Raw genomic sequence first — 25,675 nt, forward strand, 5'->3', positions numbered from 1 at the left:
GTCTCTTCCATGTTTCTGCAACTAACAGAATAACAGAAGACCTAAAAGCAAAGCCATGGTTTCTTTTTCATGACTTACTTATTTATTTACTTATTTAGCGTCCAATTCAACATATGAATGAATCTCTTGAATTTCTTAAATTTTACTCCCTGGTGCATGACTTGATGTTTTAGGCCTGCAAAAATTTTAATGTCACGTTACTAGCTAACCAGTACAATCCTAGAAATGCCTTACTGATGCTTTCAAGAATAGTCAATTGGAGCAACATGTCTTTTCATGCTCCCACCAAACTGAATTAGTTACAACATGACCTGTATAAATAAAACTAATGATCTGCCTTATGTAAAATAGAGATCGATTCAACTTTGAGAAATGGTTGTCAAAAATTAATATGTAAGCTTTATAACAATCAGTATTAAGCTAATGTTCTTGAGAGTGTCCTTTTTTTGTACTGTCTTTTTATTAAGGCATTAAATTGTTTTATATTCTTTGCAAGGATTTTAATGACCACATAAATCTCTCCAATAATGTAATATTATTTTCTCACCAGTTCCTTATTCTTATGCATTTTTAGTTGCTTTTTTGTTTGTTTGTTTGTTTGTTTGCTTTAATTTTAAAATGAAGGCTATACTAAATCTCATTTTCAGGCATTGAGTTTTTCTTCTCTCTTTTAATATTTTGTATCCTTTGCTTATGATACATTTTAAGACAAGAGATTACTTACTCCAAGTGGAATGAGAGAGACTTTCCAGTTATTTTCCAAAAAAGAAATCAATCAATATTTTCACTAGTGATGTAGGAGAATATCAATGTCACTCTATCTTAATATACCATTGTAAGTTTTTGAAGTTTTGTCACTTTTGAAAAAAAAGTGTCTTTATTTATATATGGTACACTTTATATAAGTTCTTGCTTTTTAACCTTGTTTTCATGAACTTTCTTTTTCTTCTTCTTTTAATCACAACTCTTAGAGACAAGAGTAGATGGTTTCCAAAAAAAAAAAAAAAAAAAAAAAAACAAGAGTAGATGGTTTCCTTGGGGAATTTTTTATAAATATCTGCCCTAGACTAAAAACAGTTATGGATCCCAAAGGAAGTTGGTCAATTCAGGCTTTAGAAATGACTAAATTAAACAATGTTTGTCACAGCCTGAATTTTTAAAGAGCTATATTTTTATATATGAAAAAAAAAAGATGTGCTTGATTTTTTTAAGACTTCATTTACACAATAATATTGGAATGAATGAAATTATGTCTTTAAAAAGTTCTTTATTTATATGATGAGAATGATCACAGAGAATTATGCTATTATCATTTTGTTTAAATTTAGTTAAAATGAAATTACTACCTAAGAATTTGTTCCTCTGCTCAATTTAAACCTAATAAGCCTGACTTCTTTTTCATTTGTTTATTTTCCTCTCAAAATCATAAAATACCTAAAGAGTAATTTTCTAATAAAATGGGCAAAAATAAAAATATTGCTTTCTTCATTAATTTATATGTGCATCAAATATTTTTTCTACATGTAAACTATAAATAGAAGTTGATTTATTAACAACAGTAGAATATTAAATAAATATTTTTTGAGTATATTAAATATCATTGTCAGTATACTCATCATTTGTTTCTGTAAACTCAAGCGTGGATGGTTCTCCTGGATTTTTTTTAACTATTTTTTTTTTTTTTTTTTGCTTTAGAATGATTTTAAATTTATAGAAAAGTTTCAAAAGTAACACAGAGAGTTATAGTGAACATCCAACTTCCCTTGTTGTTAACTATTTACACTAATATGGTATATTTATAACAACTAATAAATCAAAATTGATAAAAGTCCATTTTTATTTACATTTATTTAGTTTTTACCTAGTGTCCTTGTTCTACGATCTTATCCAGAACAGCACTATAGTCACCAGTCTCTTTGCACTCCACTTGACTGAGATGGTTTCTCGGTTTTTCTTGTTTTTATAACCTTGATATTTTGGGGAAACATCAGTCAAGTGACTGGTAAAATGTTCATCAGTTGGAATTTGTCTGATCTTTTCTTCTAATGATGAGACTAGGGTTATAGGTTTTGGGGTGGAAGACCACATTTTCATCACATCATAGCTAGACTATATACTATAATATGATTTATCACTATTGATGTTAATCTTCATCACTGACCATAGAATGCCAGTTTTCTTCCTTGAGAAGTTATTCTTTTTTTTTTTTTTTCTCATTTCCATACTATTCTCATTAAAAGTAAGTCATTATGTGCAGCCCACACTTAAGAGGTAGTCATTAAGGCTTTACCTCCTCGAGGGCCAAGTATCTACATAAATTATTTGGGATTCTCCTTCAAGGGAGATTTGTCTCTTTTTCCCCATTTATTTATTTATTCAATTATTTCTTGGTATTAGTATAGATTTATGCATATTTATTTTGTACTTGGGCTGTAATTCGGTAGAGCTTTGTTTATTTTTTGGCTTAAATTGTTCTCTGGCCATTGAAAACTCTTTCCTTTGGCTCCTGTGTGCCTTTGACATATGCCTAACATTGTGAGATGAGGAGTTTATGTTTGTTTGTTGTTTTTTGTCATTTGAGCACTTTTTGCTTTTTGGGCGCCGAGATATTCCAGGTCATCTTGTATATTCTCTGCCCTACCCCTAGACTCAGTAATTTCTCCAAAGAGCCTTCATTCCTATCATTGATGAATAATGTTAGAAACCAAGACCTGAGAGCTAGGTGCCCTGGGGCTTTTTTGATATCTAAATCTATCCTACAGACAGAAACTCTTGTGATCATTCTTCCATGTGTATCTTTGATTATGTCCCCGAAGTGTCACTCTGATGGGTGTTTCCAGCTCTGAGTAAATACAAGATGAGAGTCCTGAGTGTGATGGTGGTTTTATGATCTCCTGACACTGCCAGTCATGAATATATATCGGTGCATCAAGTGTATACTATCCCAGTGGTGTTCTCTTCTTTTTCTGAACCATAATGTGGGTTTTGAAAGGTAAGAATGATTAGCTAAGATTGCTAAGTATCTAACTCTCTCAGGTATCCCGTAGGTACCTCGCTCTGGTACCAAATACCAAAATATCCACAACTTCTGGTGCTGGCCAAGCCCACAGCAGGATCACTTACAATGGACACAGCCTACACCACTGATTTTATCAAGCAAACAATTTATTAAATATTTACCTTGTTTCAAACACTCTTCTAAATATTTTTATTTTAGTGTTGAGGACAGCAAAGCAAGTCCCTATCCCCTATACCATTCTAATGGTGAAGACAGGCAAAAACAAGTAAAAGAAGAAACAATAAGAAAATTTCAATTAGAGAGAGTATCACTAAAGAAAGATAAAACAATGGCATATTTATATGTTCAGGAAAGGTGATATTTGGACTGAGAGCTGAGTGACAGGAAGGATTCAACCAAATAAAAATTTTAGTGATGAGAATTCTAGGAAATAAGCAGAGCAAGTATAAATACATAGAACAAGCTTGGGTGTTAAAGGAATAGATTAAAGGCTGGTGAAACCAGAAAGATACAGAAAATGAAAAGTGGCACAAAATAGGAGCAGTTAAGTAAGAAAGGGGTGACGTGATATGTGTGGCTTTCAGGAATTTTGGAATATATTTTAAAGTGATTGGAACCCAGTGAGTGGTATTTAGCAGAGGGGTGATATGGTTTGATTTGGTGCTACATGGTAAGGAAATTATAAGCAGACAAATTTGTAGTGAACACAATCTATCTAGCATTTACGACGTGCCATGTACTATCTTAATGACTTTACACATATCGGTTCAATCGTTGCTTGAAATAACACTGTGAGGTAGGTATTAACAATGCCATTTATATTCTAGGAAACTGAGGTTCGAAGAGATTAAGAAAATAAATGAGGACCACCTAGCTAGTAAGTAGTAAAGCCAACTACCAAATTAGGTATTCAATACATAAAAAAAAAAAAAAAAAAACCTAGGGTGATTAAGCAAGTTTAGAAATACTACACATTAAAGAATTGAAGAAGGTTTGTATTTAAAGGATTTCAAATAACATTAAGGTGATTTTGGCTCATAGTACCCACAATATTTTAATTCTGCCCTCAGTCAAAACAATTTTACTCCCAAAGGCTTTAAGAGGAATATTTACAGGAAGGAGGAAAAAAATAGCAAATTTTTGTTAACCAGATTGTTTTCTGAACTCCCAAGGAAAAACTTGAGTAAGCTAGATTGGGACACATAAAGTCTAGAACCAAGCAGCAGAGTTAATCACATTCTTCTGCCTGTTGGCAGAGACAAGGAGTGAGAGAAAGCCATTTTCCAGTTCTGGTTCATAGAGCTGCCTATGCTACACCTTTTTGGACTGGAAAAAATGGAAAAAATAGTTCTCTGTGTTGACTCTTCAAGTCAAGATTGATAAACACTTTTTAGAAGACATTACAGACTTTATAGGAGGAAGAAAGAGGTTAGAGATTATATCCATGTATGCTCTTTCATTTTCTTTGAGACTTTTAATCTTAGATAATGTGGTTGAGTCCGTATGGTACTGCTTCAGGGTAGAGACAGCTGTCTTCAATGCTGACTCCTGGCAGTGGAGACTGGGGCAGACTTGAACTTCCTGGAGAGTTCAATACTTAATAGACTGCTGCTGTATATTAACATATTGAAGACTCTAAAATCATTGAAACAAGGACACTTGCCTAACTTCTTTGACCCATCCTTTCAAAAAAAAAAAAAAAAAAGATTTTCTTTTTAAGTGAAAACATTTTCTTTTCTATAGAGAGGGAGTACATTGAAAAGTCTTGCCTTGTATCAACTGAGGACAAAACCTAACATTTTATTCTTGAGGTTAAAGATAATTCAGGTTAAATAATGCCTTCTCCAGCCAGTGCCAACCTTGAGCAGAAAGATAGATCCCATTGTTTCACTTTCCCTGAGAATAGAGCTATTATTTGTTGATGGTGATTAAGAAATATGTTAGATGCAGCATGAAAACTGATTAAACTGCTAGAATTTACTTATGGTTTTGAGTAAGTGTTAGGAAGAAATGGAAGTGTGGTTACTGTAAGACATCTGGCACAACATGACTAGAGTGTTTGCTCTGGGATGTGAAATGACTTCTCAAAAAATTGGAAAGTTTTAGTCACAGGCCCTGGGAAGATGCAGAGGAGTAAGCTCACCCCAAACTTAAGGTGGACTTTCCTCAATTTCATAAATCACAGATAATTTTCTTCAACACCCTAAAGAATAAAGGAATGTTTGGGGAAAAAATGGGCAACATAATAATTGATTTCAAAGTCAAATAAAAGCAACAAATCTACATACAAAGAACCTACAACACCCTTAGGAAGGGTGCCTTCCCGAACTCAGTTGTATGTTTGGCCATTATTAATATGGTAAATTAGAACAATGGGTACCAGCAAAAATGAGATGTGTGGAATTCTAACAAAGTATAAAAAATTGAATTACAACAAACTGATAGCACAATGAGGATGATGATTATCTAAAATATATTTTTGTAGCTTTGTAAATAGAAACTTAATTCTTAAATTTCTCCTGGTTAGATAACATTGAGCTGATATTTAAATTACTTTTTTATGATTTTATTTATTTATTAGAGAGAGAGAGAGAGAGAGAGAGCACGTGATAGAGAGATCACAAGCAGTGGGAAGGGGTAGAGGAAGAAGCAGTCTCCTGGCTGAGCAGGAGGCCTGATATGAGACTTGATCCCAGACCCTGGGATCATGACCTGAGCTGAAGGCAGATGCTTAACTGACTGAGCCACCCAGGTGCCCAAGCCATCTGATTCTTATATCTAAGAGGTATCCTAACTTTCAACACAGTCTGTAATTTGAAAATGGTCTCATGTCCTCTTATCTCACCTAAACAAGATACTTATATCTGATAGTTATTTATATTTATGATATAAAATAACTTAGGGAGTGTTTTTTTTTTAATCTCAGAATAAATTATATATGAAAGAAGAGCTTAGAGAAGACTAGATTTGTACTAAAAGCTCAGATTTTATTTTAGTTTCCTTTTTGGGGAGTCTATTATTTTTGTTTTCAAAATACTCAGAATATTTTGTTTTTCACAATAAAGACAGTAAGCTTGAGAGAACTTTGTTAAAGATAGAAATAAAAGTAAAATTCCTTTGAAAAATACTTCTTTGTTCATCCTTTTTCCAACCTCACACTGTAGCTTTCAATTCTTCTTCTTTTCTTTTTTTAATAACAAGGTATTTGTCCTTGATTATGATTTGTTAGTGGCTTATGACAAAATATAGAGTAAGTAACTTTCAACAGCCCAGGCATTTACCATGCACTGAAGTTGAAGTTTAATGTTATTTTTTGACCATTTTCCAAAACATTGTGGCAATTGTTGGTTTACAACATCCATTATTCTTGGAATATTATTTGGCACTCAATTCAGCACATTGAATTTAGATCTTACTTCTAGATGCAGTAAGACTTCCTTGAAATGAAGAATCAATATCTTCTCAAAAGTACCAGCTATAAACAAATTGTCACATGCATGCCTTCCATAGCACATCTTCTAAGGTGGCTTTAAGTGGCATAGATTTGTTTCCCATAATATTCTCTTTCTTTCTCTCTCCTCTCTCTCTCTCTCTTTATATATATATATATATGTATGTATGTATATTTATATATGTGTGTGTTTTTTCAGAAAGAAGGTAAAATGAACTTTTATGATTCTTTTCAATAGATAGTTGTAGGAAAATTATTAAGCAACCAAGCACTATAAGTATTGTTTGAGATACTGAATGTTAACAAAGAAGTATATGTGAATGAACTAAATGAATAGATCTTTAATAAAACACTTGCAAACTTTAAGTGCTACATGTATGAGGGAAAAAGAGCACTTCAAAGTCTAGAATTTTGGATGCAGTCAAATAAGAAAAATTAAAAGTAATGTCAGAACGAGGCAACAGTAGCGATAGATTTATAAAAGAAGAGAGAAGTTAATTTTTATTTATGTTCCTATATAAATATTTGAAAGCTTTCCACATTAAAATGAGATTCCAGGGTGGGCAAAAGTGGAAAAAAAAACCCAAATGTTGCAGAATGTAATTGAAACAGAAAGCATATCTTTCTATATTAGGAAATGGTCTTGCACATATGCTTATATTAAGGAGTCGGTTGTGATTTGGAGTTTATGTTAGTTGTACAACTGGAAAGTTGTGGAATTTCTAAGCTGTAATGCTATGAAAAACCAGAGTGCAATGATGAGTTAGTTATAAAGGATGTTGTGTGAGAATAGAACAGATCCCAAATCCGTGCTGCTTTGTTTCTGTGGGATAAGCCTTGAGCTAACACAATGAAGCCATGAGTTTCATACCTGTAGGGGTCTATTAACTTTTCTATACTCTAAGGACACAAATTTTCTCCCTTTCCCTAGCCAGTCATTTTACAAACCCATGCTATTTGTTACAATAGGGATAAAACAAGTGACAGTCTGTAAATCTAGAATAATGATGTTTTAGCAAGTGAGAGTCTATAAATCTAGAATAATGATGTTTTAGCAATTGTATTATTTTATACAAAGAAAATAACCCTATCATTTTTCTACCATAACTTTTTTGTTTATAAAGAATATCAGGATGTATTCTTTAAACTGTTGCTCATATTTGAAATTCTAAAATATGTACTTTTTATTTTTTTAATATGATATTTTGTCCTACCATTTTGTCTGGTACATATAGCTTTGGCTTTTGTCATTTTTTCCTAGTAAGAGTATAAGAGTTTCTATAGAGAAGTCCTTAGTTTAATATTATTTATGTATTAAAAGTAAACATGCATTTGGTATATTTCATCACCACACTCTATGCTCTAGGACTTAATCAAACAGCACTATGTTCGTCCCCACATCTTTGAAAATGATATTAAAAGAGCGTGAATCTATTCAACTGGTAGTTATTAGGTCCCTCCAATTTCAGAGAGTGAACTGTTCCTCATTATTTAGGAAACCTAGGCAGGTATAGACCCTGACTTCAAAGAGCTTACAATCAAATTGATAAGGAAGATCTTTAAACAAAACAAAACAAAACAAAATCTATATATAATACCATAATATAAATTAGTGGGAAATACAGCAAAGGAAGGATGATATGTGTTAAAGTGAGACACAATATTTCGCTATGTGGCCATTGTCTTTATGTACAATATATTCCACTAAGTGTGAATAAGCACTAACCCAGTTTTAGCATAAAAATATTACAAATACTCAGGGAAGATTATATATTCCACTTGCATCTTGATTGTTTCAAATTAAGGATTTTGAAATATTAAAGATGATCAAATATTAACATCGTGTTGGCATCTTTTCTGCTGTTTCTGAGGGTACAGAATAAAGCAGAGCTTACTCAGTAATCTAAGCTTCATTTTACGGCAGAAAACTCCATTGACTTCCCATGCACATTCAAACACAATTAAGGTGTTGCTTGCAGTGTGTGAAGTGTTATTGTCTAAGTCTTCCTTACCTGAGGGACCACTTATCTGCCTTCCACAAAGTAAACTGGAGCAGTTCTGCTGACAGTACCCTGCCTGAGTTCTGAGGAGCTGATGAGGCAGGACCATTCGTGGCTAACTGTTTGCATTCTGGTGCTCCTGTTACTCTGCCGTTAAGACCCAATCAATATCCTCAAATGTGAGCAGACACAGGACTGCTGCTTAAAGAACACTGGTAAACCAAGGATGAAGTTTTCATTGAGTTTCATCATGGGTAAATGGAGCCTCAAGGCATAGCAAGTATGTGAAACATTATTTATTGAAATATATTGTTCTTAAACTGGTGGTTGCCAAGGGGAGGTCAGTGAGGAGGACAGGTGAAATAGGTGAAGGGGATTAAGAGTACGCATATCGTGATGAGCACTGAATAATGTATAGAATTGTTGAATCATTACATTGTACTCCTGAAAGTAACATAACATTGTTAGTTATACTAAAAAAAAAACATAAATAAAAACATAGGAAAGAAGTGACCCCCCCCACAAGAAGCAGATTCCAAAGGGATACAACTATATATTTCACTAATGTCTTTAAATGTTATCTATTGAAAAAAATATATATGTAGTTGTCTAAATATTTGAGAAGTTCTAAATTAGCTATTTCCCCAAACTCAAAACACAGTAATATAGAAATTTGCCCAGAATCAATTCATATCAGTAGTTTTAGAAAGTAAATGTGTAATGCTAATCGTCAACTCAGAAACTTTGATTTACTGATAATGTGCTTCAAGTAACATTCAAAAGTAAACTAATACAAGTAACTCTAATGAATATGTAAATCCTTTATATATTTTTCAATGTCAAAAAATACTGATACTAACCAAACTGCTATAGTTAATCTGAAAAATTGGACAGGGAATTCTGGAATTATGCATTAAAGATTATACTATTTTATTTGATAAAATTGCCCCAAGCATTTCATGTCAAGTCCACTAACAAGAAGGAAATCAGTGATGTTTTTAAAAAAAGTAATACAGAAATTGGTACAGGTGTGTTTTACTCTTCCAATTATGTGACCTGTTTTTTTCTTTTTTTTTTGTCTTTTTTTCTTTTTGTGATACCATGTATCACATGCATAGTGACGAGAATACATAGCAAAAATTTAACTCTAATCATGTTATTTTAGGCAAAAAATATACCATGTAAGTGTCCATAATGAGCAGCAAAAAACATTATTTCTATGTCTTTTAAAATACTCAGAAATAATGTAGTGTGGTATACATGCATATTGCAATGTTCCAAAAGACTATTTTAATTGATCTGATTAATTTTTTTCCCACAATTCCAATGGCTCTCAGGACACTAATTCATGATTATCTACACTGCCCAATATCTGGAAATGGCATTATTAGTGTAATTTATACTGGGCTTTTTTTTTCTTTTCGCCTAAGTAAATATCATTTTCAAAGTAGAAAAACTAAAATTTCAGAACAGGGAAAAAAAAAGGTCCGTTTTGGTTTTGTAAGAAGATTTACCTCCATACTTAATTACTTTCACCATCTACGCTTTTTCTCTTGAACACAATCAATTTATTTCTTGTCCATGGTTATTGCTTTCAGTACAGGGAAGCATGACAGAGTAAACTGAAAGACTAGGAATAAAATGTAAAGGAGGTCAGACAAATAAAGAATATAAATGATAGGTGGCCACACATAGAAGTTGGGTAATGATATTTGCGTTTCGTTTTTCTGTCTTGATATATGACTTGGCTGTACCCGTAAAATTACTAACTCTGATTTTAAACTTGCCTATTTATTTAGAATGCAGCTTAAGAAATAGACAAGTAGAGGGTTTTTTTTTTGTTTTGTTTTTGTTTTTTTTTTCTTTTGTTTCTTTTGCCAAAGGGAAAATAATTTGATTATTGAGAGGTTGGACACAGGGAATCACAATTGTTGGTTGAAAGTCGGAGGAGGGATCTGATGTCCTCCATTCTCCTCTGTACCGATAGGTTAGGTTCCCAAGGTTGATGGAAGTCATATCATGGAGGGTGTGGTTCATCTGAGTTACACTATGAAAATTAAAGGAAGCCATCCCAGAACTGAAAAGATATGCTAACACTTCAGAAAGATCAATCTGTTTGGTGGAAGATTAATTTTTAAGAGAGCCAAATTGGGATGGAAGACCTGCTAGGTAGTGAAAAGTAATAAGGACTTTTAAAGAGGATGATGAATGGAACAACATCAGCAGGCCCTATGAGTTACTCTATCTTCATTTTACTGATGTGGACACTGAGGTACAGGGGGGTTAAATAACTTACCCACAGTTACACAGCCAGCAGGAGGCACAGCCAGGATTCATTCCTAGCTACTCCATATCCCACTGTTTCTAAGATTGGAGGTAGAACTAAATTGCATGTTCAAATGGCATTTGTAGGTAAGAGTGAAAGGAATTGCTTGCTAGAAGGATGCATTAAGTGAGGGAGAACCACAGGCTAGCTATGTGAATTTGGGGATCATCGGGGTCTGTTATGCAACTAATGCTACAGGAGAGGAATAGAGAACTTAGGCAGATCAGAAAAATCTACATCGACAGTGGCCCCCTAGAAAGCCCCAAGATTTAAAGTACACAGGAAGGAAAGGGGCCAGTCCTCGTGACTAACCCAGAAACAATGTCGCAGAAATCAAAGGAGGATGTGGTTTCAAGCAGGGTGCTGTCACGAGAACCAAATTCTAGATACAGTGCAATAAGTACACCATGAAAGCTATCCGTTGCTTTTTGACTTGATAATGACGTCATCAGTGACTGTGGAAAGAATGATTCTGGGTGGGAGAGCCCTGATCTAATTACATCTTGAGATCTAGCATAGACTTGAGATTGAACCTTACGATTTGTATCTTGGAGAACAGTAGGGTAGGAGAGAAGGAGTACGACTATGGATTTTGTGTGTGCGGTAAAGCAGGTATTATCTGGAAAAGCAAACCAAGAGATTCACTGGGAGAAAGAGGATGAAATATCGAGAGAGGATAGGAAGGATAGATTAGGTGAAATTTTCAAAAAAGAAGGCAGATATAGGTCTACAAAGTAGAAAATAACTGATAAAGGATGATACAGTGAGGGAGCCAAAGGCACCACAACACCTGAAAGATTTGAGAAATTTGGACCACTCAAATTTATACCATGTGGTGTTGGTCACACCCAGTCTGCTCTTGGGGATTTAACACTTTTGAAAAATAAGTTTCTTTCCTTTTCAGTTTTTGTCCTTTGTCACTTTGGTGTCTCCAACAAGCTCTGTATGGACAGATATTTTTGTGCCCAAACCGCACTAATTCTTCTTTCTGTTTGGAACTATGTCAATGTATGTGATTATCTGAAAAGGGTTTTAATCATGCCAGGATGAGGTGCTTCATTTTATCATATATTTTTTTGAGAACAACAATTACGTGAAGTCTGGTTCCAGAGTCATGATGGTTTGAGCCACCACACTGTTTTCTAAATACTCAAATTTGGTATGCAGCTTTATGACAGGAAGTTGGCCTTCAGAGCAGGAATGTATGTAAACAAAGAAATGTGGCTCACAGGAAGGTTTAGTTAAATCAAACCCCCAAAGCCTGCTCCCACTCTGAGCTTCTTTCTGTATCTTGATTATTTGCAGATGCTTCGCATGAAGCTAGAGATGAAACCCAATAGTTAACCTCCCTAAAATTCCCCAAGCAGCTCACAGTGAGCTCTGAGTGTCAACCAGCTAAACCAAACAATGAGCAGGAAGTAAGAAATTCAATGCCATCCTGCTTCAAGATGCACAAAATCCTTTTTTTTTCTCCTCCAGGAATCAAACTTCAACAGTGAAATTTTAAAAGAGAGAATTAAAAAAAAAAAAATCATGTAATACAAATGCTTGGAATCATCACTCCAAACACTAAGGGTTAAAAGTTATAGCTGTTTGGTCCTTTGACATTATTATAATCACATGCCTGCTGCGCTTCCAATCCTATTGTCTTGCCAAAAGTGCATAGCTCTGCCTTTCTTGGCTGAGATGCCAAGGGCTACAAATTGTCTTATATAAAGTCATGGAAACTTGATAAAGAAGAGGAAAAAGAGAAGACAACTTTTGTCAGTCTCAGGAAGTCTGTGTGCACGAGTGAAGGCGAAAAATTCCCTGATTCCTGCAACGCTGCCTCTTCCAAAGATGTCACCCCGTTCTTCTGGCAACGAGGGGGCTGTTTCCTTTTCCCCAAGTTAAGCAGTTGGAAGAAGTTGCAGGAAGGTAAAACTGGCATTGCATTCTTGGAAACCTGCCGGCTGTCACGCTTTGTGCTAATGCAACAGTGGAGCACTGTGGGAGAGCATGCTGAGAACGGCCTCGCAGGGAGGCCGGGGTTAAGGACCACCACAGTCCTGTCCCAGCAGCTCTTGTTCCCAAGCAGTGTGGGACATGGATCCTTCAGGATCTCACAGGCCCTAGGATTAACCCTCGAATCTGTGCAAGTGGCTCTGTGTGGGCTGCGGCTGCTGCAGAGAGGGAGGCCAGCTGCTTAAGAGCTGAGATGCCGCCCCCCTGGGCTCTGAGGGAAGAGCCCAGATAATCTCTCCAGGAGCTGCCTGGGCCTGAAGGTGGGTTCCAGAACCCAGTTACCATGGCTCCATCTCTCCTGTCTGCAATGAGCCTCAAAGTGCTGGGACTGTGGGCTGTGGGTAGTGACTGGAGAGGGAGGGAGGGGGGTGGGGGGGTTGCAGCTGTCAGGCCCCCTCCCCTCTGCCATCCATCAGTACCTGAGAAGCTGGCATCAAGAAAGAGGGGAGGAGGGAGCAGGAGAGCCACAGGAACCCACCCCACCTGGCCGCCATTAGAACTTGGTGCATCCTTGACTGGGGGAGATGGGAAGGGATTGTTTTTTGAATATGAGATAGTTTTCAAACAAAGAAGGATGTTTCGTCTAGATCAAGAGGAGACTGAATAACCAAAAATGGATGAAAAATAATGAGATCAGGACAAGAAATTATTGGCAAATGTGGCTTGTCGCTAGCAAGGTTACGAGGTTCAACACTGCAGAGATGCGAGCGGTTTCAGAAAAAAAAAAATAAAACCATTTCATGTTTTTATTACAACTTGGTTATTGAGGTTGCTCAATAAACTCATTACATATGACAGCTCAGATGTGGAATGAATGCATTAGACTCTTAAATTATTATGGAATCTTATTTTTGTGTTTCCCGTTTATCGATATTGAAAATAATGAACACTTTATTCACAGGTAGGTACTATATTTCATTCTTTTTAAAGATTTTATTTTATTTTTTTATTTACTTAACAGAGAGAGAGAGAGAGAGGATACACCACAGGCAGAGGGAGGAGAAACAGGCTCCTAGCTGAGCAAGGAGTGCGACGCTAGCCTTGATGCCAGGGCCCTAGGATCATGACCTGAGCTGAAGGCAGATGCTTAACCGACTGAGCCACCAGGCGCCCTTGGTACTATATTTCTATGTGTGTATATTTCCTGAATCTTTTGGGAAAAAATATAGATACTATCTTTGAAAAATAAACTTGTTGCCTTTCCTTCTGTTAACACTTTCAAAACTCCCCAAACCTCTGGGCTTGTTGACGCTTATGACCTTACACTCCACTGACAGTGCCACCCACAAATGTATTTCTATTTTAACATTCATTGCCTAGTGTCTTTGTGTATGCACACACACAGAAGCACACATATATACACATACGGTCTCTTTTTCTCTTTTATCTCACAAATGCATGGTTCTAATTCCAACTCTATGTCAGAGTGACATGATCCTTAGAGTGAAATGGGCGGTAGAAGCATATATGGCATCATGTCACCTGACCACAGGAAACAGGGCTTGGCCTGGCTTCAGGTGTCCTTTTGCTATCAGGAAAAAAACCAACCACAAGAGGTCTGGCAGTTATTACTTCCTCCCAGAGAAGAGGTCTTTATCTGGGCATCATTCTACAAAATTATGTATTTTTGCTGCCCTTAGGATCACTTTTTAAACACAAAGCATGGAGGAGTGTATATCTACCAGTCAAATCTGGGGACAGAGCCTGGGGTTGCAGAAGAAATGATCACAGACTGAGGAGCCAATGTCTCCAGGAGTCCTCTGGAGATCATCAAATAGCAGTGACTAGAGACATAGTTATGCTAACAAAGATTTGACTCAAATTTTTTATTTGATTTGAAGATAAAAATGGTAAAATAGCACTGATTATTTTAATATTTTTCCTAAGAGAAAGTAATATTTCACTTCCACTATGCTTTTTTTTTTTACCGTTCCCATATTATCTAAAATATACAGCTTCGTTTTTCTACGTCATGCATACGAACTATCTAATGTCACTAATGCCAAGATGTTTATCTTTTTGATAACATGTAAATGTTCATTTTTTCTCTTAATTTGGTTTGTTGAAAAAAAATTTTTGTTAGTATCAAGTCCTAATAATATAGACTTTTATAATATAAGTATTTTCATTTCCACAGGCGAAACTATGCAGAACAGTGCACTTGCTAGGCTTGGAGAATAGTGTGATGATACATGGAGTTTGGGAGGGAAAAGAAAAAGGCAAATTATTTTTAACAAATATTTATTTTCAGATGAAAAAGATCTAATAAAGCTGAACAGTTCCACAGAGTTAACCTAGAGCTCTGCTTCCGAAACATCCTATATTGTTGACCCAAGGCCTAGGGATAAGCTATTTTCCTAGAGTCACCCAGTTGTACACAAATCAAATTCTCCTCCTTCTAGGTCCAGTGTTCTGATTTTCTCTTTTTTTCCTCCTGACTTAACCACCAAATCATTCCTCGGACTGCATGTAACTGATTTGGGATATTTCATGAAAAGTGGGAGACATTCTGAGAAGAAAATATAGCAGCATAGTGCTATAGACATAGATAAGGAGAAACTGGAAGTAATTACAACTCAGTGACTTCAGTAGAAGAGGCTTCATACCAGGGGCATCCTGGGATAAACTAGAGAAGCGGGTTTAGATTTTTTTTTAATTCAATGAGCCAACATCTTCCTTAGTCTCAGATGTAGTGTTCAACAATTTATCATTTGTGTTTAACACCCAATGCACATCACATCATGTGCCCTCCTTACTGCCTATCACCTAATTACCCCATGCTCTCACCTACCTCCCCTCCAGCAACCCTCAGTTTGTTTCCTGTAGTTAAGAGTCTCTCATGGTTTTTCTCCCTCTCTGATGACTTCCTGTTCAGTTTTCCCTCCCTTCCCCTAAATAGTCTGCACTATTTCCTATACTCCACATATGAGTGAAACCATACGATCATTTTCTTTCTCTGATTGACTTATTTCACTCAGCATAACACCCTCCAGTTCCATCCATGTTGATGCAAATGGTAAGTATTCATTCTTTCTGATGGCTGAGTAATATTCCATTATATTTATATATTACATCTTCTTTATCTCGATGGACACCTCTGCTCTTTCCACAGTTTGGCTATTGTGGACATTGCTGCTGTGAACCTTGGCATGCAGGTGCCCCTTCAGATCACTATATTTGTATCTTTGGGGCAAATACCTAGCAGTCAAAACCTCAATGAGATACCACCTTACACCAGTCAGAATGGGTACAATGAACAAGTCAGGAAACAACAAATGCTGGAGAGGATGCAGAGAGAGGGGAACCCTCTTGCACTGTTGGTGGGGATGCAAGCTGGGGCAGCCACTCTGGAAAACAGTATGGAGGTTCCTAAGATGTTAAAAATAGAGCTACCCTAAGACCCAGCAGGTTTAGATTCTATGTGTCATTTCCTAAACACGACTTCATAAGCAAAGTGGAGTTATTGTGAATTGGTGAAAAACAATTCTTTGGAATCAGGAATTCAGCAGCAGGCTTTCTAAATCTTGAGATTGAAGCATCATTCAATAGTAAGGACTGGAAATGGTAATTGAGTCATTGAGTACATAAATTTAATATACTCTCTGAGGGAGTGAACTTAAAGAGTCATCACTAAATACAGAGTCATGGAGAAATAGACCTATAGGCTGATAGGACAGAAAGAAGAAATCAAAAGATAGGGTAGGACAAAATTATTTTTAAAAAGTAAACTCAGTTTTGTGCAATGTCAGAATAACAGATGAAGAGACAATTTCACGGAGGAAGACATCTATTAAGTAGAAAAAAAATGAAGAATTAAATTGGACCTTCGGATTTTGTGAGAAAAATCTTTGTGAGCTTCCAGACACTATTTTCATAAAATACACTCTCAGTTATTTCAAAGGGGAAAAATTAGTTTAATTATTCATTTATTTATTCAACAAATATTTATTGAGCAGCTACTATGCACTACGCATATTTTGTTGATGTTTTTCATGTTACTTAATGACTAATCCTTTGGAAGAGCCTTTCATCCTTGACTTTTTTCAGCATTTAGTATAAAGACTAGCAAGTGGAGACAGTGCCCTCCATAATGCCGAGATCTCAGATCATGCAGTGCCGGAAACACTCAGACAGAGTGCTCTTTGGAGATTTCCATCTCTGGGACTGTATTTTGGCTCCAGTTGGAAAAAAAAATAATGATCATTATGATCTTTCTGTTAATTGACAGGAAGAACAATAATTGTGGCTTGTACAAAGGTTTTTATTTCTATTTGTACATTTATGGAAAGAATTTCAGATTAAAGGCCTTTGCTGTATGTCTCCTGTAATTTCTTTGTTTGTTTGGTCAAGTATGACAGGCTAGTAGGACAAGTAGCAAGAATATGCCTTTAATCCATGGAGCAAATACTTCTATGCAATGGTTGCATCTTAGCCTTTAGGTCAGTGTTCTCAAGAGACAGTGAAATTCTCTTATAGAGTAAGAGGAGATATAGTTTGAGATCACAGCAAAATAATAATTTAAGTATAACTAGGCAATGGAGCCAAAGCAAGAAACAAGAGTCAAAGTTATTTTTTAGAGGCTCTTATTTTCTAAAAAGGAGAGTTATATAGAAAGAATAAGTAAATAGTTTGGGGTGTTCCAAAGTACTGTGAAGAAAAATAAAGATAAGGAGAAATAACCACAGAGTGTATTTTGTGAGATGAGGCTAGGTGATGGTTTATTATATATATGGCCAAACAGTGATATTCAAGCCTAGACTTGAATGAAGTAAGAAAATGAGCAATGAAGGATCCCTGGGGGGCTCAGCAGTTGAGCTTCTGCCTTTGGCTCAGGGTGTGATCCTGGGGTCCGGGATCGAGTCCCATGTCCTGCTCCCTGCATGGAGCCTGCTTCTCCCTCTGCCTGTGTCTCTGCCTCTCTCTTTGTCTCTCATGAATAAATAAATAAAATATCAAAAAAAGTCATTATAAAAAAAAAAGAGAGAGAAAATGAGCAATGATAAGATCTGAAGGAAAGAAGTCCCACAGAAAAGGAATACAAGAGTGATGTCCTGCCTCAAGGGTAACCAGGGAGCATGCTTGAGAAACAAGAGATAGGGTAGAGAGGGAGTGAGGGAAAAATTGCTGGAGCAGTACTAAAGTCACCAAATCTTTACAGCTTGGTCTTTAATTGGGATTTTATTCTAAGGGTGATGGGAAACCAGTAGAGGGTTTTACATAAAAAAAGTGATTCTATCTGATTGTGTTTTAAAAATATCAGAAACAGCTCCTTTGTATAAAGTAAATGGAATCAATTGAATCAAAATAGGAGTGAAAAGAGAGGAATCAGTCCAGAAACTGCTAAGAGAGATATGGGAGAGAGTAAAATGGACTAAGATGGTGGCTGCAAAGGGCATAAGTGGCCCAAGTCAAGCTGTGCAATATAATCAGTCATAAATTGAGACTGGAGGCTTTAAAAAAATTAGGCAGCTTTTATTACACATAGGAGAGTAGTTCTCCTAGATTCAGTGAGGTGGTGATTGGACCAAAAGAGAAAAAAGCTATGATCATGTGAACATGAATTAAAAGAAGGAAAAAGAGTTGTAAAAGAGTAACAAGAACTTCCTCCCTTTAATACAAACCAGACAAAAATAATAGGACTTCCGATGTAAAAAGAACAGCAAAATCCAGTAGTACCAAAATTTTCAGATTTTACCAACCATAAAAAGTACCAGAAATATGATATCCTCTTTTTATTTCATCCAATAAGCATACTTCATTTTTTTAAAGATTTTATTTACTTAAATTGAGAGAGAGAGAAAGAGAGTGAGCATGAGCATGGGAGAGGGACAGAGGGAAAAGGAAAAGCCGACTCCCTACTGAGCAGGGACCCTGAGGTCATGACCTGAGGTGAAGGCAGACCCTTAACCCACTGAGCCATTCAGGTGCCTCCAAATAAGCATATTTTTTAAAAACTGCATTTTTAAAAGCATATCATCTTTCCTAAAGGTTATTAATTTGATTATCCTATTTGCCTTTGTTACAAATTTGATCCATTATAATCATTTTTCTTGTTAGTCAATGAAAAATAATGTTCATTTTAATTTTTTTTTTCATTGACAGAATTTTATTGACACATGAAAGCTTCATCGTCTGGCTCCAAATACTATGCTAAGGACTAACAACAAACTTCAAGATAACTTTGTTTAACATTAATTTTAAAGTCACCCTAGTACTTGCAGAGTTCTCTCATTGGTTTGCTTTCGCACCATTTTTATTCCAAATAGGGCTGCCAGACAAAATATAGGACATCTACTTGAATTTCAATTTCAGACAACGCATCACTTTTTAGTACAAATGTGTTCCAAGGATTTTATAGGCCTTACTTATACTCGAAAACAGTATTTGTAATTTACCTGACATTTAAAGTTAACTTAATGTTATATATTTTTATTTGGCCAATCTGTCAACCCTGACCCAAGTCCCTTTGAGAAGTTCTTACGTACATTTTCGTTTGTAGTTTACACTGAATTACCTACTGTTAAAATGCATCTACCCTGTAATCAAGGATATCTAGGTATTACAATTTCCAGGCTCCTAAAAAGAGAGCATTTTCCTAGTTCCTACCAACCTATTTCCTTATGAACATTTTCTTTTTTTTTAATATTTTATTTATTTATTTGAGAGGGAGAGAGGGAGCGAAGAAGCACAGGAGTGGGGCAGAGCGAGAAGGCGACTCCCCATGGACCAGGGAGCCCAACGCAGGACTCGATCCCAGGACCCTGAGGTCATAACTTGAACTGAAGGCAGATGCTTAACCAACTGAGCCACTCCAGTGCTCCCTTTATGAGCATTTTCTCGTTAGCTATAAAAATAATGCAGTTTAGGTACTGAAGTGGAAACATCCTAACTTCTAATCACTGCCAGGGAAAGGTGCAGCGCTTATGATCTGTACACATATCTGCAGGGATACATCTGAAGCCTGTTAAGTGCTTAAAGAAAAATCATCCTTAATTATTCTTTAAGGGAATTGATTACTTTCAATAGTTTGAACAAGCTTGTAAATGCAATAATACATTCTCTTTCTTGTGGGATCCTGTGTGCACATCATACAGCTCCTGCAAGGCCTGAAGTGACTAGATACGTGTTTTTAAATAATTGAGATGAAGTGACTTTTCTTCGCTTGTGAACTCGGGATTGTCCTGCTACTGCCCTCCGTATTGCTTAGATTATTTTGCTTCCATTAAATGGAAATAGTGGGGAGCAGTGTTTCCAGCTACTGGATAGCAAGAGAATTAGAATTCTTATAAAGAAATGTTTTTCAAAAAAAAAAAATGTTTTACATCTAAACCTGCTTCTGCATTTGTATGTTTGATGCTGTTTCCCCTTTTTAAATGGCATCTTGAATAATCTTCATTGAGGCCACTTTTATCTCCATCAAAAAACCCTTTTTCTTTCTTTCTTTTTTTTTTTGTAGGAAAGAAGAAAGGCTCTCCTTTAAATTACACTTTCATCAATCTGAAATAGGCTTAGGCAGTGAGTGAGTCTGGAAGTCTTTGAAAAGAGAGAGAGAGAGAGAGCAAGGGAAGGAGAGAGATACCTTGTTCCCTTGCAATTTGCAGAGGCAATTATCCCGAGTATGGAGGAGGAAGCTGAAGCAGCTGGCATGGATTTTTGACAACCACATTTAAATTGTTTATAAGAAAACTCTTTCCAGTAAACAGAGGTGTTCCAGATGCAAGGAGAGATTGTGGTATTTGAAATTTGAGAGAGGAAAATTCTAAAAAGCTGGGTGTGCTCGGAGAGTCTGTGATAGGACACCAGGCCATTTATAAACAGAACGAAAACCAGACAGGTCAAGGCTGGGCCTCTTGAGCAAGCCTTAAATATCTCTCCACACCACGTCCAAGGTGTGGAAGTCCTAGATGAAACTCGTTAGAGGGAACTGTGGGGTGTAGGGGGTGGGGAAGGCCCAACTATAACAACTCAGAAAGAAAACACTAATATAAATTTCCAATATTCTCCTTAGAAGGGCAATAAGGAAGCAGAGGGATTTTATGCCAAGTATAAGCCCTAGAATTTCAGCACCAACAACAAAAATCCATACCTCTAATCCCCTAGAATAAGTGACCTGTGGTTTGAAAAATAAAGATTATAATTTATAGCTGAATATTGCAGAGAGATTTATTATATTTATAAACTATCTTTGGCATTTGAGGAACTTTTTGCCGTTGAGATTTTTCTAAAGAAACAGAAAACTATGGAGAGAGAAGATGTGTTGCGAGGCAAGGCTGTGCAGGAGAGCGAGCAACTTATTTATATATGTATTGCAAATATGAGTTGTCTCTTCTATTCCAGACACATCGACAGATACTGATGACGGAAAGAGTGATGCACAAGTTCCCACCGGTTTGTACAGAGTTAGTTCCTGGTCTCAGCACTTAACAGGTGTGTGTCCAGGTAACCGACTGTGTGACCTTGTGCAAGTCACTCACCTTCAACCTATGTCTTCCTTGAAACAAAAGAACAAACTAACAAACATTTATCTCATGTGATTTTTTTTTTTTTTTGATTTTCAAATGTCAGCTCTGCAGGGATATACTTTTGACCCAATAAAATTCAGTTTTTTGTTTTTTTTTTTGTGATGACTTTGACAAATGTTTAAAAATGGTATAACCAGGGATCCCTGGATGGCTCAGCAGTTTGGCAATTGCCTTCGGCCCAGGGCCTGATCCTGGAGTCCTGGGATCGAGTCCCACGTCGAGCTCCCTGCATGGAGCCTGCTTCTCCCTCTGCCTGTGTCTCTGCCTCTCTCTCTCTCTGTGTATCTCTCATGAATAAATAAATAAAATCTTTGAAAAAAATGGTATAACCACCAACACAAGCATGATTTGAACGTTCTCTCCCTAAAAAGTTCCCTCATGCCACCTTGCAGTCATTCCCTCCTTGGAGCCCAGCCTCTGGCAAATTTAGATCTGCTTCCTGTCACTATAGTTTGTCTTATAAGATTTTATGAAAAAAAGCAATTTTACATTACACACTTTTGTGTGTATCTGGCTTCCTTTACTTTGTAGAATTCTTTTAGAATTTACCCTTGTCTTAGGGACCAGTATTATTCCATTGTATGGACCTTCAGGTGTCATTTAGATAATTAAGTAAAAAAAATGTACGTGGACCCTGGTGAGCAGTCCCTGATTTATCTAATTTTGTGTATGTGTGGTATAAAATTATTAAATGAGCCTCAGATTCTAGATATTATTTTCTGTTAAACTTTAAAGAATAAAATCATATTGCAAGAAGAAGTAATATTTTAGGCTAATGCCCAGAGGCTTCGGTTATAAATAAAATGAGAGATTGGGAAATTTAGACATTATCTGGAAAATGTGAAACTTCCTTTGATTCAATTAGTGGACACGTTCTCTAGTCTGATTTATCAAGTTCCGTTGTCTTGATTCTATTCTCACTCTGTATGTGTAGATAATGCCACACTTAGAAATATATACTCTCCAAGGGTCAGTCTTTATTGTCGCAGACATGACAATTTATTTTGTTGCAACTCTGGCGATCAGAGTCTGTTAATGACTTCATAAAACTTGACACACCATTTTTTTTTCCTACAGGGAAGAAAATTAGGAGTTTAATTTCAATATAGAAATGGCACTCAGAAAAGTGACCACAGATAAATCTAGAAGCTATTTCCATTTCCCATTTCTTCTACACGAGAAGTATGTCTCTGAAATTAACTCGTTTTTATGTGTCATCAAAATCCAAAGCAATATTCCTGCTATGATTTGATTTCTACAATTCCCAAGTTAGAGTCTACTGGACCTAGAATTAAGAAACTGCATTCGCGAGGTAGTTTGAGCAATAATGCTTCTCTCATTCAAAAGAGGACGTACACTGGCTCAGAGCTTGAAATTTGAATTTGGCTTGTGCATCTAAGAACTGGTGATCAGGATTTGCAGTTTGCAAGCTCAACTCTTAACGGAATCCAGGATTTATTATTGAGATCAGTAGACTGCCTGTAAGTGCAACCCTAGGCTTGCGACTTAGACTTCAATAGGACTTAGCTGAAAACAGCTTAATCAGAACTTGAGCAAATGCCATCACTTTCTGTAGATCAGAAAATTTCCTCCCCCACAAATTGCATTTATGCTTCCAATATTTTGCATGTTACTTTCACTATTCCTATTTGACAAGGTTGTAAGCTGGGGTTTTGATTTTTTTTTAACCCTTTGTGTGCTACTGCTTGAACGAAGACCATTAGTCATTCCTGTGTACCAGCTGATGCATTCAGAGAGGGCCACGAGGGCACACATGTCCTCGTTCAGGGCACACTCCTTGGTGTGAAACAGGGAAAGAGGACACCAGGAGGCTGGTATCTGCACTGAGGGATGGAGCCAGCTTTCATTTGTCTTTCAGGATGGATCCATTTCACTGATTTGAAAAGCTAGTGTGAATGAGTTTGTGATCCAATGCCTAGAACTCTGGATCGTAGGAAACAAAACCTTCCCTCTTGAACACCAGCAGGAGGAAATGACAGGAACCTTGCTCTCGTGGACGTTCTCCTCGGGAACCAAAGAGGGATTTGTCCTGGCTGGTGGCATTTTTTCATGTATTTCATTCTCTCTTAAAACTTTCTTTTGGGCTCAGTATGTGGATGATGGTGGTGAGTTTTGATGTGTGAACTCTACCAGGGCATATTTACTATAAAAACAGAGGTGGGGACATAACCGTGGGGAGACCTAGATCTAGCACAAACTACACCCGTGAAGTAAAGCTCTTTGGGATGGCTCCCTGTGATGAAAGGAACAAAGTTGCCTGTCTTTCTTTCTTTCCGTTTCCAAAGAAACCTTTTATGAAAACATACTGTATTTTGCCATCACTCCATTTCTTGCAATGAGATTTTGCATCTTGTTTGCTTGTCTTCCTTCTATTTCACATTTGGATACATTTCTTAAGAAGCTTGCATTCCTGTAACCAGTGGCTTTAAAATATACTTTTTATTGTGACTAAAAGTCAATCGGAGAAGGACAAACATTATATGGTCTCGTTCATTTGGGGAATATAAATAATAGTGAAAGGGAATAGAAGGGAAGGGAGAAGAAATGGGTAGGAAATATCAGAAAGGGAGACAGAACATGAAGACTCCTAACTCTGGGAAACGAACTAGGGGTGGTGGAAGGGGAGGAGGGCGGGGGATGGGGGTGACTGGGTGACGGGCACTGAGGGGGGCACTTGACGGGATGAGCACTGGGTGTTATTCTGTATGTTGGCAAATTGAACATCAATGAAAAATAAATTTATTATTAAAAAAATATATATATATATATTTTACCGTGTGACCCCATACATATATATTAAATTAAATATATAAAGTTATACATAGAACTTAAATGAAAGCTAAATAACACTTTGGCAAAACTATTTACCCTTCCCATGAATAATGCACTCTGCTATTACGTAGTTAACTCTGTTTAATTTTTTCCATGCTCTTCATGATCTACTATATTAATCTCAAAACCTACTAATGGTTTGCAAACCACATATTGGAAAACACTAATATAAATGATATTTTGAAAAAAAATGATATGCTGTATCCTGCAATGGTTTGGTGTAATCTGTATACCTGCAAAAAGTTGAGTTTAGGCTTTTCAAATATAGTTTCTCTGTAGTATAAATCTCTGTTAGGAGGAAATGAAAAAAAATTATTATTATTTTTTTAAAGTAACAAATGCAACTTTAATTGATCTCTGGATGAAAACTACTCAGCGCAGGTCAGTAACCATGGCAACTCTACTCTGTTGGAGCCATGTCCTGCATGGTCTTCAGGACCTAGGTTAATGGGCTCTCTGCATTATTTCATGTCATCCACTGTATTAAAAAAGCAAGGCATTAGATCAGTTTGGATGAAATGCACTGCTGGTAGCCAAATCCAGCTATTATATTCCATATTTTTTCTTTAGATCTTCTACTTTGTTGATGTAAGCTTTCATGGCATTTTCCTTGGAAGTCCTTTTCAGGTGATTCCAGGCATCCCACTTGGCCTTGCCTCTGAGATCCAACAGCCCAGGCCATTCTGTGTTTACGTCACCTATAGTTGCTTGTTTGTAGTGACTGTAGATGAACAACATCTCATCATCTGCTGGCTTGGTCTCGAGGTGCTTAACATCCTCAGTAGCTTTGTCAAACTCAGCCTGAGACATGCTGGCAGGGTTGTGAGGCTTCGGGACTGTCCACGGAGGCGGCCAAGAGCAGGAAGCAGTCAGGAAATGAAAAATAATTAATTTTTATTGTCTTTCATTACATTGAGGAAATTTTTGCACTTAAACTGTTATTTAAATGTTTGATGTAGGAAAATGGAGTCCTGGCTTCTAGCGTTTTCCCTTCGGCTAACTAGTGATATGTCCTTGGCTCTCATGTCACCAGAGTAGCCTCAAAAATTCAAGAATTTGGGATCCCTGGGTGGCTTAGTGGTTTAGGGCCTGCCTTCAGCCCAGGGCGTGATCCTGTGGTCCTGGGATCGAGTCCCACATTGGGCTCCCTGCATGGAGCCTGCTTCTCCCTCTGCCTGTGTCTCTCTGCCTCTCTCTGTGTGTCTCTCATGAATAAATAAATAATCTTTTTAAAAAATTCAAGAATTTTTTCTCTCTGTGTATATGTATATACATATATCTGCATATATGCAGATATTGCATATGTATGCATCTGATCATTTTGATATTTTTTACTATGTGCTTATGATATTTTTGTAATAATATAAAGAAGAATGAATGAATTTAACTGAATTATTTGTAAATTTTTGTTTAGGTTTAAAAAAAAAAAGTGTTTTGTAACTTGCCATCAGTAAGCTATAACCATGTAGTTATTTCTCTAGGAGAAGTTACAGAATTGAC

The 25,675-nt window shown here is 36.5% G+C and overlaps 1 long non-coding RNA gene and 1 pseudogene across 1 annotated transcript; one reads left to right on the top strand and one right to left on the bottom strand.

Moving 5' to 3' along the window:
• The first annotated feature begins 12,482 nt into the window (after window positions 1-12,482).
• On the top strand, window positions 12,483-13,990 carry LOC140612031 (uncharacterized). Its single transcript, XR_012013359.1, has 2 exons — window positions 12,483-12,713; window positions 13,764-13,990. It is a non-coding gene; the product is annotated as an uncharacterized lncRNA (long non-coding RNA).
• Window positions 13,991-24,719: 10,729 nt separating this feature from the next.
• Window positions 24,720-24,988, bottom strand: LOC140612032 (acyl-CoA-binding protein pseudogene; annotated as a pseudogene).
• Between the last annotated feature and the right edge of the window lie 687 nt (window positions 24,989-25,675).

The sequence above is a fragment of the Canis lupus genome, chromosome 20, assembly GCF_048164855.1.
Source record: "Canis lupus baileyi chromosome 20, mCanLup2.hap1, whole genome shotgun sequence".
Lineage (NCBI taxonomy): Eukaryota > Metazoa > Chordata > Mammalia > Carnivora > Canidae > Canis > Canis lupus.